Genomic DNA, 8174 nt, shown 5'->3' on the forward strand with positions numbered 1-8174 from the left:
CTCTCCTCACCTCGCATCATTGTGTTGCCGAGCCACTTTGGCTCGTCCCAGCGGGCCTCCGCTCTGCAGCGAGGGATAATAATGATCCCCCCCTCCTGCAGGAAGAAGACAAAAATTCTGCTTTTTCAATTAGAAGGGAACTCGGGGAAACATGCCTCAGCCTGTGAGGTAGCGCTACGCCACACAAGGCCTTTATTCCCTCGTTTCTTCCATCCTTCACCTCCCAAAAAAAAAAAATCCAATGAATCTCATTCAAAGGTGACCCGCAGATGACTGAACACATTTCTGGGCCAAAGCCCGCCTCCGCTAAATCACGAGTCTCGGTAAAGTTTGGATGAGTGTCTTTATAAGGGCGTGATGAGACAGGTCTAATAAAGATGACGGAGAGCTGTGCATGTCACCAGCCCCTGCCAGGAAACCCCAGTGATTGACGAGGGCCAGAGCACCTCTGCTAATAAGACTCATCTCTTTAATTGGCTTTATGATATGACTGTGCAAATGGGCCACGGGTGTGGATGTGTGCCGGTTACATGTGTGTGTGTGCTTTGTCAAATTGTGCATGCATTGTATGCCTGTGTGTGTGTGTGTGTGTGTGTGTGTGTGTGGGCGTCCCGGCCCATGCATGTGCCTGTGATTAGCTTTCTCACTTCCTCTTCTGCGGCGGATGCAAGCCTCCGATGAGGGAGCCTCATTAGAAAGGCACTTCTAAAGCCGGCCAAGACTTAACACGTTCCCCCAATATAATAATTTATTCAATCTATTCTTAAGTATCGCATGCGGCGGTAGATAGGGGTTAGGTTATGTAAGAGTGCGACAGTGCCTACTTTGAATGTGATATGATGATAATTATAAATCCAAGGAATACGACAGATGGTGGGGTACTTTAAAGGTTCAGCAGGTAAAACTATTACTATTCCTCCGCTGCCAGATCAGTGCTCAGGAGAATGAGGGGCGGCGGGGGGGAGGGGGGGGAGAAAAATAAATGAGAGGTATAGTCAAAGACAGGGAGAGAGAGTGCAGACGCAGTACGAGAGAGCTGGTCCTCGTTAGCATGCTATTCATCAGTCATGTGAGGTCAGGGAACCCCGAGGGGTGGCGTGTGACCCCCTCACCTCTCACCCTTGACCCCCCCACCCCACCCTCAGCCAGCACCTGGAGCTGAGGTATTTCCTCATAAGGTTTACTTGTAACATTTTGTGTCTGATTTCGCTTTCAGCTCACACGTCGAGGGCTTGAACGGTTGTAAATTTGAATATTATCTGTAGTGCACATCGTGGAAAAAAATACATTCAAATAAAAAAAAGAAAGTCGTACCAGCCTGCCCTCCGGTCCGGGGCTGTTTGTGGAGCAGGGAGCGGTCCGACCTCGGGCGGGGAGAGAGGAAGGAGGAAGTGCAGAGAGGACGTGGAGGTACAGGAGACAAGAATGGGAGAGAGGGAGGGTAGGGAGGTCAGGGTCACAGCTGCGATAAGGAGGTCAGCGTGAAAGATGTTGCTTCAGTCCCGGGGCCGTGAGCAAAACAAACATCTCCTCCTAAAAATAGTTGCCCGACCCGTTCCATCCATCAACACCGTTGCTTTCACACAGGTGTGAGCAACTTTGTTACCGATAACAGACCCCTGGAAAAATCTGCTGACAAACCTGGTTAATAATGTAGGAAAACACCTTAATCCCCCCTCTGGAGGCCATGACAACAGAGATGATCTGAACCCCCCCCCATCCCATAAATATGACAAACCGCTCTTAAATTCGGAGCTTCCCCTCTGACCGCCAAAATCCTTCAACTCTGACCTCTTACCCCCCCCAAACCCGAACCTTCCTTTCACTCCATATGTCTTCATTTCCTCGTGAAGAATTCTCTCCTGAGCCGCTTTGAGTAAACTTCTTTTGACGGTGGCTGATTGACAGACTGCAGCGTAAGTGAGCTCCCGGAAAATGCTCAAGGCAAATAAGACAAGCCCCAACACACACACACACACACACACACACACACACACACACACACACACACACACACACACACACACCACCTATCCTTCATTTTTTTTTCTCATTTCTCTCTATCTCCCCCCTTCGCTTCTTCCGGTGCCCCTCCTTCCTTTATTTATGCCTGCAGAGCCACTTTGTTGTGCTTTTAGTGGCTGGGTTTGTAGATGGAGCAGATGCTGGAGCTGATATTCCCCGATCCTGCAGCGAGCTGAGATAAGAGCAGATTTATGCCAGAGTGAGGGAGCATGGGAGTAATTGCTGAGGCTTTGATGATGCGGCTGAGAGCACTCGTGTACCCTCGGCTTCTTACTAACAAGGACATCCTCAGATTTAGCAGCATGTCTCCCCGGGTTTAAAGTGTGTTTTTTTGTGTACGTGTGTGTGTGTGTTTGACGTCACCAAAGGTCCGTTTGTGCAACAGTGTGTGCCATCGGGTGCAACGCTTCCTTTTTTTTTGTTTTACATAAGCAGGCGTGTACATTTGCTGCGATTATTCCTGCGGTTTTGTTTTAAAGGCGTGTCACAATTACAGCTTTATGTGTGTGTGTGTGTGTGTGTGTGTGTGTGTGTGTGTGTGTGTGTGTGTGTGTGTGTGTGTGTGTGTGTGTGTGTGTGGGCACTACACACTACACAGACCTCCTCCAGGATTGTTTTTTTTTTATAGCCTCTTTATTTATAGCTGCATGGGCTCCCACCCAGCCAACAACATATGACATAATCAGGATGACAGATAACATTCTAGCTGCAGATAAGGTTATCTCAATGTGATTTTCTATGCTTTCGGATGTGAGCGGTATTTTCCCAGCAGGCTGCTGGATTTGAAAATAAAAAGGCACGTTCAGTTTTATTGTGAGCGCTGGGCTTCCGTACTAAAATATAAATATATGATCAAAGCTTGCTGTTACACCTGCCGGGGGGAGGAGGAAGGCGGTTTGGGGCGACTTTATTCCATACTCTCATTAAAGGCGGACTCCAACGGGAGTGATGACGTCACCGAGGACATGTCAGGTGACACCAGGCGGCCACAATGACATGTTGATCCCGGGGGGGCTTTGGAGCCTGACCTGACTCTTGACTGATGCAAGTGGGCTCAGACAGGAACAGATACCTTTGTGAGGTATGCAAACACACACACACGTACACACAAGTCTTATCTTTCTGCCCGGCACTGGCCATCAACCTTCCTGTTTTTCCTCAGGGGCCCCGGAGAGATTCCAGCTCGGTGGAGTGGTGTGAGGCTATTAGCTCTGCTGGGAGACGGAGGGAGGGGGCGATAAGTGGAAGATCATTAGAAGCCTTGAGCCGGATTGCCAAACAGATTTAGATGAACGGCAAAGATGGTAAAAAAAAACCACAGCGAGGACAACCGGGATCACGACTAGATGCTCCGTCCCTCCGAGTCGTTCAGCCACGATCGCGTCGGCGTCCGTGGGCCACTTGTGTCGGTTCCAGTCCCGCCTCAGAGCTGGGTTCAGAGGCGGAGAGCATGAGTCAGATCCCTCGCTCCAATTATATCTGCATCCTGCAGTCTGCTCCACACACACATCATCACACAAAAACACACACAGGCAGTAAGACACACTTTGAAATCCACGCTGCACACGTCGCTGCCAAGAAGTGCATGTAGCAGTCAGAAAATAACAGACTGGAAAACACACACACACACACACATGCACACACACCACTTGAACGGGAGCTTGTTGACCATCATACAGCCAACGGACTGAAGAAGAGGGGGGTGAGGTGGGGGGGGGGTGAGCTCACAGAGGTCGCTTTGAAGTTTCTATTCAGGTCTTTGTCCCATTCAGGCTGCTGGCAGTAGACATCTCTACTAGGGGCCGGGCCCCTCCCACCGTCACACACACCGTCCCCTCACACACTCACAGAGAAGGGGGGAGGCACGTCCGCAGGTCCCGTCCATCACGCCGAGCCTTAATTAGAGAGGATTCGAAAGCACCCTTTTGTACCCTTCTCACTCTCTCTCTCTTTCTTTAACCCCCCCCTCCACCTCCACCTCCACCTCCACCCTTCACCCTCTTTCACCGGCTCTCTCTCCCTTCTCTCTCTCCCCTCACCCTTTTTCACTTTTGTTGCCCTCATTTTCTTGGCAGGGAGTGAGGCACCTCTCCAGACGTTTTCTTCTCTATGCCTTGAGCCCCCTTTTCTACCCTCCCTCCCTCCCCTCTTCTCTCTCTGCCTCCCCCCCCCACCAGTCTGGAAGCAGAGTGTGACCTAATGTTTGACAGACAAGTAGCCTTGGAGAAAAGACTCATCTATCAGAGGCTTGTAATTCTATTAGAATGGACAGAACATTTCCCCCCCAGGCCAGCATTTGGCATATTCTCCATCAATTTAGCTCTTCCCTAAACCCTCCGAGCCACCGGCCTACAAAATGCAGTTTACGCTAACAATTAATCACAATGAGTTAATAGTGTGTGTGTGTGTGTGTGTGTGTGTGTGTGTGTCAAACTTTCCAACTCATTTTTTTTCCTTTTTACACAGGGAATTGTTGAGCGCTTTGATACCAGCAGCATCAAAGAACAATTTCTCTTTTCAAATTCTAATCTCATCCGAGAGGCTAAAAAACAAGGTCTGATGCATGGAGGGGGGGGGGGGGGGGGGGGAGATAGGAGAGTCACAAAAACCGGCTTCTAATCAGGATTGTTATCGAGATCCCCAGATGTTTACACGTAGACAAAGGCGGTTTACACGAAAACATCTATTGTCGTGGCTTGTCATCAGAGCTAATTACTGCTATGAGATGAAGAGGAGAAGAAGAGGCTTTGCTTGCGTCTCATGCTGGGTTATGAAATTGAAGAGGACGTGTTTAGCGCAGATTGTTATTTGTCTGTAATCAGTGCTTTCCTGTCAGTCGTGATGGTTGAGACGAGCAGAGGAGGAGGAGAGAAGGAAGACGTCTGGACAGCAATCAAGCGTACCACAAACAGGAAATGTAAGTCTGCGGAAGGCCCAGCTGTTGTGTTTGGCCTCGCTGCTGTTACAGTGAAGAAATCAAAGCAGCAGGAATAGCTCATGTGACCACTTTTCAAGCGTCAGCCTTCCGAAAATAGTCCCGTTTACATTAAACCAGTTTTCCCACTGTTCGACCGGCCCAGTGTTTGGACTCGGATCCACGTTGTTTGCGTCTCTGCCTTTTTGTTTCCTTTAGCGAACACTTAACTGTGCGTGAGGCGGACGGGGAACATGCTGCTAAGTGCGTGAGTGAGTGTGAGTGAGTGTGTGTGTCTGTCCGCCTGTGTGATGTGTTGTCTCGGCGGTTAATGGCTGTTTGATATTGATTACAGCTGTAGTCACATGTTCCTCGTCCTCTCCAGATAACGAGGGTTAACCACTTGACCCTCCCGCTGCATACCTAAAGGGGGGCTCAAACCTGTGTCCGGAGACCTCGGCCCGGAAAACCTCGTGTCCCCAAAGGCTCCACGGCCCACGTGGTCTCCGGCCCCCGGGGCCCACGTAGATCAACCGCCGTGTCACGGCGCCCACGCCAGAGGGGGGAAAGCACCAGACTTCATTAAGGGCAGATTAAAAGCAAGAGGAAGCCACTTTAACTGATTTATTTTCCTCCGGCGAGGTTGCCGGGTGGACGACGGGACCGCAGCGGCGGCGGCGGCGGTCTTCATCCCGGAACGATGATGTCATGGTTTCAGTGTTTGCGAAGTGTAAATAGCAGATTGCTAAAGGAACCTTGTCCTCGGCTGCAGGGTTCATCCTGGGCGTTCCGGAGAGCGGCACACAGCAGCTACCGAGAAGGTTCTCCACTTTAAAATCAGCCCACGACGGAGAGAATATTAATCTGTTGCTTATGGTAATAGTTTTATTCATTCTCTCTAAATGAGGACTTCCTGTCTCCCTCTCTCTTTTATATCATCAAAAACTGAATATGTTTAGGCATGTTGATCAACCAGTCTATTGGATTGGCAGACATTCATGATCCCAAGAGGATGAATCCCCCCTGGCTATGTCAGGTCTGTTCGCTATTGCACCATAAGATTGACAATTTTTAGCTTTTTAGTAAAATATCTCAACAAAGATTGTGATGGAATTTGGTACCGACATTCATGGTCCCCAGAGGATTCATCCTCCCAGCTATGATGGTCTACAGATCTTTTCACTAGCGCTCCCCAATAAGAATGACAATTTTGCTTTTTAGTAAAATATCTCAACAAAGATCGTGATGGAATTTGGTATCGACATTCATGGTCCCCAGAGGATTCATCCTCCCCAGCTATGATGGTCTACAGATCTTTTCACTAGCGCTCCCCAATAAGAATGACAATTTTGCTTTTTAGTAAAATATCTCAACAAAGATTGTGATGGAATTTGGTACCGACATTCATGGTCCCCAGAGGATGAATCCCCCTGATTTTGTGTGAATCCCTTACATTTCCTGGTGTGCCGCTGGGAGGTCAAAGCTTCCACTTATTTTGTGAAAACGTCTCAACAGCTACGATAGATCGGGATGTTCATGCAGAGGACAAAACCTTGACGTGGTGACTTTTGCTTTCTTGTGTTGCCATGACAGTTGTGACACTGGTGTTAAAATGTCAAGTTATATACCCCCCCCCCGTCCCGGATAACGTTAGCAACCATCAATAATGAAAGTATGCGTTTGTTGCCGCCTGACTGTCGACGGCCCAGAAGAGTCTGGATGAGCTGCTGTGGTATCAAAGTACATTCGGGCTATTTATAGAAGCTCTAATCACAGCCACCTATACACATTAACATGATGACCTCATTCCTTGGTAATGCCACTATTTCATAGGTGGTTGTCAGAAGAAGAAGGGGGGGGGGGGGGGGGGTTATCTTCTGTGTGACTGAATATGAAACTCCATTGTCTTTACATGCTGCACCGTGTAAAGAGCGTTTAATGTCTGTGCAGAGGTCACTAACCTGCTGGTACTCCATGACGTGTTGTTGTTGTTTTCTCACGTGCACTGTTGTTGGAAAAGATTACTTTTGATATATTTATACCGGGTGTGTTTGATTCCCACTGCTTCCAGGCCTGGCACGTCCGTCCACCGTCCACGTCCCCGGAGCAGCGTTCCTATTGGCCCCTCGGTTTCGCAGCTGTGGCCCTCGTCACAGCCGTTGCGCACGAGGCCGTCTCATTGGCTCGCAACAGATCAGGTATCTGTCTGTGGACATGTGATTGGCCGCTGAGGTATCAGGTATCCCGGACGTCCCCGTGGTCATCGGACTGGTGGGGGGAGGTGGGGGGGGGACATGCCATGCCAGCTCCGTGGCAACTGGCCCCCCGTGTTTGCCGTTACCATGACGACACCCTGGCGCTCCTCAGCCTGGGCTCCACGCGGATGCAGCGATGGCACAAAAAGTCCAGCAGCAACTTCTGTGACCTCTGCGAACTTTTCCCCTCTTTTTTTATTTTTTTTAATGTGGAGCCAGAATAATGCGACGCGGCCATGACGCGCTCACAGACTCTGCTGTCTGATCATTACGAGCCGCCACCGAACCATTTTGGGGTTCTGATATCGAAGCTCATTGTTTTCACGGAGATTTATGGGCTGTCGAAGCACAACGGGATGTAATAAAAAATAATTCCAGGAACCATAAGACATGTCTTAATGTCTCTTATCTCTCCTTTCCAATTATATTGAACCCCCCCCCCCCCCCCACCCACCCTCTCCTTTTCCCCTCTCTCCTGTATTTTCATGAATCGATTTCATCACAGCCGTTAGGGGGCGGCATTGATTGAATAAATGCACCAAAAAATAAATTAACTCTCTCTCTCTCTCTCTCTCTCTCTCTCTCTCTCTCTCTCTCTCTCTCTCTCTCTCTCTCTCTCTCTCTCTCTCACCCACACAAAGGGGGCACAGACATGACATGATCAATTATGTGTCAAGCATTTCTTCCTCAGTGAATGAATGGCCCAATGACTATAGGCTACCGACCGTCTATTGTCTATTGACACTGGAGACTAAGTTCTCATGCAGTTCATTATCCCGAAAGAGGACAACTAGAAAGGGATCCAAAGAGACCATTAATCATCATTCCTTTCACAGGAGGGGAGGGAAGAGAGCACCGAGATAACGGATACTGTACTCGCATACAGTCAGATCTTATACAGTTAAACTATATAGGTTATAGATTCTGAGTTTTTACAATTAATTGATATTGATTTGGAGAAAAAATGTCCAAAACTCACT

This window comes from Eutrigla gurnardus (genome assembly GCF_963514095.1).
Source record: "Eutrigla gurnardus genome assembly, chromosome: 5".
Taxonomy (NCBI): Eukaryota; Metazoa; Chordata; class Actinopteri; order Perciformes; family Triglidae; genus Eutrigla; species Eutrigla gurnardus.